Below are 7,756 nucleotides of genomic sequence, written 5' to 3' on the forward strand. Positions count from 1 at the left end.
TTATGGACTTCTTTCGACTACACCACGGAAGCACATTTTCGACCGAATTACTGACCTTATTCCTATAAGAAATGTTTCTTTTCAAATATCACACAATTTTCATTTCTATTTTCAAGAAAGATGTAAAACCAAACATATTGCCAAGTTTCATTGTGAAATTTCGAGAGTTTAGAGAAATATAGACATTTAATAGAAGCCACCCCCTACCAATTTACTGGGCTAAATTTTGGCCCTATGGCCCTTTTATTGTATATTTTGGTAAAAGATTCACTCGTCTGCATTATTTTTCACTTGGATTCTGAAATATCATTCATTCCGTCATGAATAAGACCCAAAAGGATGCATTTTGTGCATTTTCTGACATTCTGGAGACAAAATATTGGCTTTTTAATCCCAGAAATCGCTGCTGAATAGGCGCTTCTACTCAAAATATGGTCAAAATTCAAAAAAATTTCAAATTTCACTATTTTTTTGCATTGAAAACACCCTTTTATATCATAAACAACCGATCTATGACTATTAAGACTAATTGCGATGTGTTTCGAGAAAGTCTTATTTCAGCTCTTATAGGTTAAAGGTCAGTAATCCAAATCCTTCTTTGTTTCATATAAAAAACGACAACTTCAGGTCGTCTTTACGTATCTTTAGAGGACATCACTTTTTCCTACACCTATTTTTCATGAAAGTTCTATCACAAATTAACGAAAAAATGAAAAGAAAATAGGGGGTTATGTAGTTCCTAGTGAAATGCCAGTCAGTTGTGGTCTGCTACCCTAAAAATGGCGCATATTTACTCTCGTCCGCGCAATAAACACCTACTTCCGGTTTCGATCTGCAAAACTTGCCATGTGGGGTGTATGAACATGAAAACCGTCTCATTTCATGCAGAATGTCTTCTAGTAGTGAAAACCGGTGATTAAAGCACTCGCTCTACACGAATTTGCGCAAAAAATGGGAAAATTAGGATCTATTTATTATGGACTTCTTTCGACTACACCACGGAAGCACATTTTCGACCGAATTACTGGCCTTATTCCTTTTTGCCCTACGTAGAGCGCGCATGCGCGAAAATTGTCTCCGGTTGCTAAGGAAACAGCTCTCTGTAAAAAGGTCTTTAGTTTTGTGTGTGTAACAAAATAACTGTGGTTGCACATTTATTACCAATACAAGTCCTGAGCCGTGACACTGTCTTTGATTTCTAACTAGGTAAGAATCTTATGCTAGATCGAAGATCGAAATTCAACTTCATTACTTACCGAATTTCGATCCCAAGCTAGCTACACATAAAGTTCGGAATACAAATTTTCAAAAAGTGTACTTTCAAAATAGCATTTAATTTTGAACAAGCTCAATGGTCGAAATTCATAATATTACAAAATTCATCATACATTGTATTTCAAGCCTGGAAACTGAATGTTTTAAAGTCGAATATCGAGCTAGCATTGGATGTTGAGTCAGCTCTAATATCGTACTTCAAATTTTGAAAAGCTGATATTCAAACTGGTCAAGATTATAATTCAAAGTTTAAAAATCTTGCTAGATTCAAGTTTTTTAGAAGCTAAATATATATTATTCCTGGTATAACTGTATTTCAAGCCTGCTCGAATTTTTTAAAGCTAGGATTAAACGTGAAACAGGCAAATATCGATCTTGCATTGAATTTAATTTCGAACCCGTTCGGCGTTCCGAAATCTAGAACTTCATGTGGAACCAGTTCGAACATCAAAATTAAAAAATTTGGTTTGGATATCTGTAGTAGTGGTGTATTTGGAGTTATAGTGAACTCAACCATATTGTAGTTTTTATCCATTTATTGGACAGAGTACCCGCATAGTACATAAAGAAAACCTAAACGCATACAACAATAAAATCAGGGAATGAAACAATACAATTTGTAATACAACAATAACAAACGTGGAAATACGCAAATTTCACAAAATACATCTGTCGCGGTTATTACGAAATTCTAAAAGAACAAATGCTAAATAAAATAGGTTACCAGATACGTCTATGAATGGTACACTTAAATATACAAAAAAAGGTGTCCAAAGGTACGGACTACTTACTAAAAAGAAGAAGAAACTTGTGTTCCCTCGTAACTAATTCTAAAGAATAGTAAGTTGTCCAAAGGTAAGAACTGTTCAGTATAAAGTAGAAAGGAACTTGCGCTCACTTTGAACAGTTTCTAAAGAATGGTGTACAGAGGGCCGTGCAAGTATAAGTTTGCGCCAAAAAAGTTATTTGCACGAAAGCAAAGTTGACCAATCAAAACGTATTTCGTCTTACAAAACAAGTTTGTATGCACGGGTGGACACATGACTGGACACGATAAGAAAAACACGGAGTACAAAACAATACAACGGAACACAGAATACAGACATGATACAACGGACTACGACTCCGTAACGGAGTACTGATACGACTGCTTTAAAAACATATAAATAAAAATATGATAATGGAATTATTTCATAAATTTAAATAAACAAGTGAAACTTGACTTTGCTACATATAGAATAGGTATTGAAGAGAGAGCCAGCTTTAAGATCGCAAATCAAATTTTTAAAATGCCGCATGCTAGGTCGAAATATCTAAATTGTGATCTTCTGATTGGCTCTAATTTCAAATCTAGCTTGAAAATTTGTGTTTTCTTTTGACTTAAATTTCGGTCTCTGAGTTTGATCGTAATTAAATGTCAGCGAAATTCAACGTCATCCTTTCGAAAAACTGAATTTCTATCTTCTAACTACGTCGCCTAAAAATTCAACGTTTAGAAACCATAATTTCTTTTTTGTTATAAGCTCGGATTTTAATTCAAAGTCGAATTCAGTTTCTTGCTTTCCATTTTCGACAGACATGAAGTTCAATGCTGGCTCAAATTTTACCCTGAAAATTTTAGTTTCGAGCTTAGAGCTAGGTCCAAATTCGATGCGAACTCGGAATTATTTTGTTGAAAATTTGAATTTTGATCCTCAAGCTGTTTAAAATCGGCTATTGACTGTTAACAAAATCAGATTATGGGGCGTCCGCTAATTTCTAAAAACGTACATTTTTGCAGTTTAGTGGGTGAGAAGAAATCAGTTTTTATCGTAAGGGAACTTAAATTCCGTAATAATTGGTGGAAATATGCTTCCGAGGCGGTGCTAAAGACCGGAACTATACGTGAAATGTAAATAAAGAAAGAGGGTAAGTAGATTTTTTACTTTCTGTAACAAATTTCAGACATTCTTTCAAAAATCGGACAATATAGTTCCACTCAGTTATGGTTATACATGTTATGTATGCAGATCGATTTGCAGTGCGAAAGCCTTTCTTGATGTAGGGACTTTTGAAGGTTAGGTAAGAGGATCGGTTCAAACCGAAATTGCAAATCTGTCTATATATTTCGCCCTGATTTACATATAGACCTTTTTACAAAAGCTATCGGTTGCTATGCTATTTCCCGGATTTTTTTATTTTAACGCGCATGCGCTCTTTACGTGTGGCAAAAGAACGCTCAACAATAAGAAAACCTATATAAAATTATCATCATATTACGATTTTTTTGCCACTACGAACGACATCAACATTCTCGCGGCTCCATGTCACTGAAGTTGCTGTTTTAAGTAATATACCGGAATTTTTTACGTAACTATTATGCAAATGACGTGATGAAACATAGGTCACCTAGGTAATCAAGACTCTAACATAATTTGTGTGTGTGTGTTGAGCTTGTTTACCCTCGCCACCGGTTAAGACCATATGGGCGAGCATAGCTTCAATTATATAACAACATTTTATAGGCTACGTGTAGAGTGTGTACCATAATTCACAGTCTAAAGTAGGTCAAAGTGACCTCCAGTGGACTGTGAATAAGATGGGAACTTAATCCCATACATTTATGTTAAAAACTATAGTTAGAAGAACAGACTAACTTATTTCACCTCTTCATTTTTATGTGTCTTCTTTCATGTACCTCATATAGTGTGTCAAGGCATTTTGTTTTCCCCAATTTATACTATATTAATTATTAAGACATATTTTATATTTAAAACTATATTTATAAGACTGACAGAGACAGCAAAGTCCTAAATTTATTGAAAAACTTCTGTTTGTTTACATTTTTCAGCCGAACCACGGTTTTGGCAGGCCAACGCTGATTGGTTAAAACCGCGTTGTCTGCTTTGTCGTGATTGGCTGTTCTAAAGTTGTTTACAAATCAAGTAGGTCAATCCGATTTTTCTGAAAAACCAGAAAAAACGAATTGAACCACCTGATTGTTACTGTAAATAGAAAATAAATCATTTTTGATGTTAAATAATATGTTTTTACATAAATCATAATCATTTTTATATACTGCCTCTGTCATTTTGCCTAAATTTTATTTTGGCATACTTAACTATTATCTGGACCTTATTATTACTGAATATTGATGATGACCATATAAGAATAACAATGTTGCCAGATATCACATTGAGATTCTAACAACTCTGAAAAATCTGAGTTGTAGGCTAAAGCCCCATTTAGCTATCAGTAATGTCTGTATTGCCTGGTATGTGGTGAAACTGTCTTGTTGAACATATATAAGATAGTTTCACTCTTGAATGGGCTCATGATGACTTTTGCTCCATATTATGATTGAGCCCATTTCTGCAGTAAACTGCTAAAATTACTTATACTATAAAAGAGACATAGTATATATTTATGTACAGTATGGAGACTTTTTTAACATATCAGGCAACATGTAGCTCCCTTCTCCCATATAATTAATAATGGTCATCAATCAAACAATATTTAAGACAATGCCTTTCATGTGACCCTGTTTAAGATATGAATAATAAAAACTATCCAATATATAGAAAACACCGTTTCACGGCTTACTTTTTAGGGCCACTGTTAAAAATATCAATATATATAAAATAATTACATTTGGCATATTTACAGATAAAACATAAGGGTCACATGATATGGCAACAATTAAAACCTACACAATTATAGTATATATACTCGTGTACACCATGGCGTCTGTACTGTATTATAGGAGGGACAGGACAAGAAACAACAAACATAGTTTTTTTTGTTATTATTCTTTCTATAAGCTTATTACTGTCTTTATCTCCTTTGCTGAATCAGCCATAACAATTATAGCTGATTGGTAATTAATAGAGTTCCTGGGGTGACCGGTTATATATTAACATAATTTCGAGGATGTCCCCTTATTAGAGCGGATCATAAAAGTTATTGAAGTATATAAAATGGCTTTGATGTGACATACTTAAATGCCCTTCGGTCATCAATGCCGTAATAAGAACGCACAGGTATTAATATATCACGTGGCGGAGCTGTTTTGTGAATCAAAAATAAACATTTCACGTGATATCTAGTATTTTAAAATTTATAAGAATATACTTTGGAACTTTAATGGACATTTCCTTTTAAAACGATGAAAGTGATCTAAATATAAAACAAGAGCTGTCTCCGTAGGATGACACATGCCCCCGATGGCACTTTGAATGAATAGTTATGGCCGATGTTAGAGTTTAGGACCTTTGACCTACGGAGCTGGGTCTTGTGCGCGACACATCGTCTTACTGTGTCACACATTCATGCATAGTTATTTTAAAATCCATGCATGAATGACAAAGATATGGACCGGACATGCCCATCAATGCACTATCATGAAAAATGATCTTTAACGTCTAAGTGTGACCTTGACCTTTGAGCTACGGACCTGGGTCTTGCGCATGACACGTCGTCTTACTGTGGTACACATTTATGCCAAGTTATTTGAAAATCCATCCATCGATGACAAAGATATGGACCGGACACGCCCATCAATGCACTATCCTTTAATGTCTAAGTGTGACCTTGACCTTTGAGCTACGGACCTGGGTCTTGCGCACTGCACGTCGTCTTACTGTGGTACACATTCATGCCAAGTTATTTGAAAATCCATCCATCGATGACAAAGATATGGACCGGACACGCCCATCAATGCACTATCCTTTAACGTCTAAGTGTGACCTTGACCTTTGAGCTACGGACCTGGGTCTTGCACACTGCACGTCGTCTTACTGTGGTACACATTCATGCCAAGTTATTTGAAAATCCATCCATCGATGACAAAGATATGGACCGGACACGAAAATTGCGGACAGACCGACAGACTGACAGACCGACAGACAGACAGACGGTTCAAAAACTATATGTCTCCCTTCGGGGGCATAAAAAAATCTAAATTCGTAAGATCTGGATCAAATCAAGGACTATAACTACATACTGAAGGAAAATACCTAATATAAATCTCTAATTTTTTATCTCTCATGTTTACATGCTGGATCATTTTCATATCGAAGTCATTACCCGTTTATTAATAGAATAGTTATGATAAACTTGAATTCCGCAAAGAAAATAGAACATCGTCTAGCAACAGATAAAGAATGAGGTGTAGAATACCCCTCCCCGCTACCCGTCCCCTCTCTATTTAAATATGTCCGCTGCATTCACCATCCGAACCACTTTGATATTGTCAAATAAAAACTTTAAAATTCAACAATAGAAATTAAAAATTAAAAACACTTTAAGATGAATATTGTTTTTATGGGTTTTTTTAATACTAATGAATTAATCCCCATTTGGATATAATTGGATACAAAATCAAAGGCTGGACTTTGTTAATTGAACATTTTATTTTCAACTTTGACTTTTAATTATATTACAAGTATCATGTAAGCTAATTGCAAGTTTTGTGTTAGGAAATCAAACAAAAACTTTTTTATTCATGGAAAATATCTTTTTTTTTTTTTTCATTTTCCTTAACCTAAATTTGTAGAGATCAAAATTCCTAAAAAAATAGTTTATTGCCTGTTCATTATGAATCCGAAATAATCAATGATAATGCGCATAAGTTAATGTATATCAGCTGTGGGTTAGCAAAGATCTATATATATTTTCCTATGTCTTGCGGTGGATATTTACTATAAAACAGACTCATTATTGATCGAATAGATTGAAATGCAATATAACTCTAACGTAATTTACATTGTGCGGTCATGTTTATTTTTGCCCTATGTAGAGTGCGCATGCGCGAAAATTGTCTCCCGTTGCTAAGGAAATAGCTCTCTGTAAAAACTTCTATTTAAAACCTTTATTTTATTATTATGATATCGAATAAAGTGTTATAGTAGCGAGCTTCTATCTGATCATAAAGATAGAAGAAATTATTTTTTCAAGGTGACTATTCCGTTGCCATAGTAATGTGTTTATGCATTTCTTAATGAAACTTTGAACTTTAACCCTTAGCCTACTAAATTTCTATAATGGAATGGTCCATCATTCAATTTGGGCAATACCATTTATCATTTGAAGGGGTATTTACTGAAAATTTACTGACTGAATAGCGAACAGTGCAGACCATGATCAGACAGCACGGATGTGCAGGCTAATCTTGGTCTACACTGGTCGCAAAGGCAGAATCACTTGCCACCAGCAGCTAAATGTTAAAGATCATGTAGATCTCAATTGTCGCACAGTTATGTTAAAATATCTACGAATTAAGAACATCCGAAAATATCTAACCAAAGCAGCCACTGAAAGTTTAGTTTTGTCTCTAGTTATTTCACATCTACTGCAATGTCATACTACATGGTGCAGATAACGGTGCGGTGCGTAAGATGCAACGTATTCAAACATGTGTGCAAAACTTGCCCTTAACAGGAGGAAATTTTATAGTTCCAAACAAGCATTGTATGACATTGGTTGCTTGTGAAAGCAAGGATTG

Source organism: Mercenaria mercenaria, chromosome 12 (assembly GCF_021730395.1).
Source record: "Mercenaria mercenaria strain notata chromosome 12, MADL_Memer_1, whole genome shotgun sequence".
NCBI classification, from domain to species: Eukaryota; Metazoa; Mollusca; class Bivalvia; order Venerida; family Veneridae; genus Mercenaria; species Mercenaria mercenaria.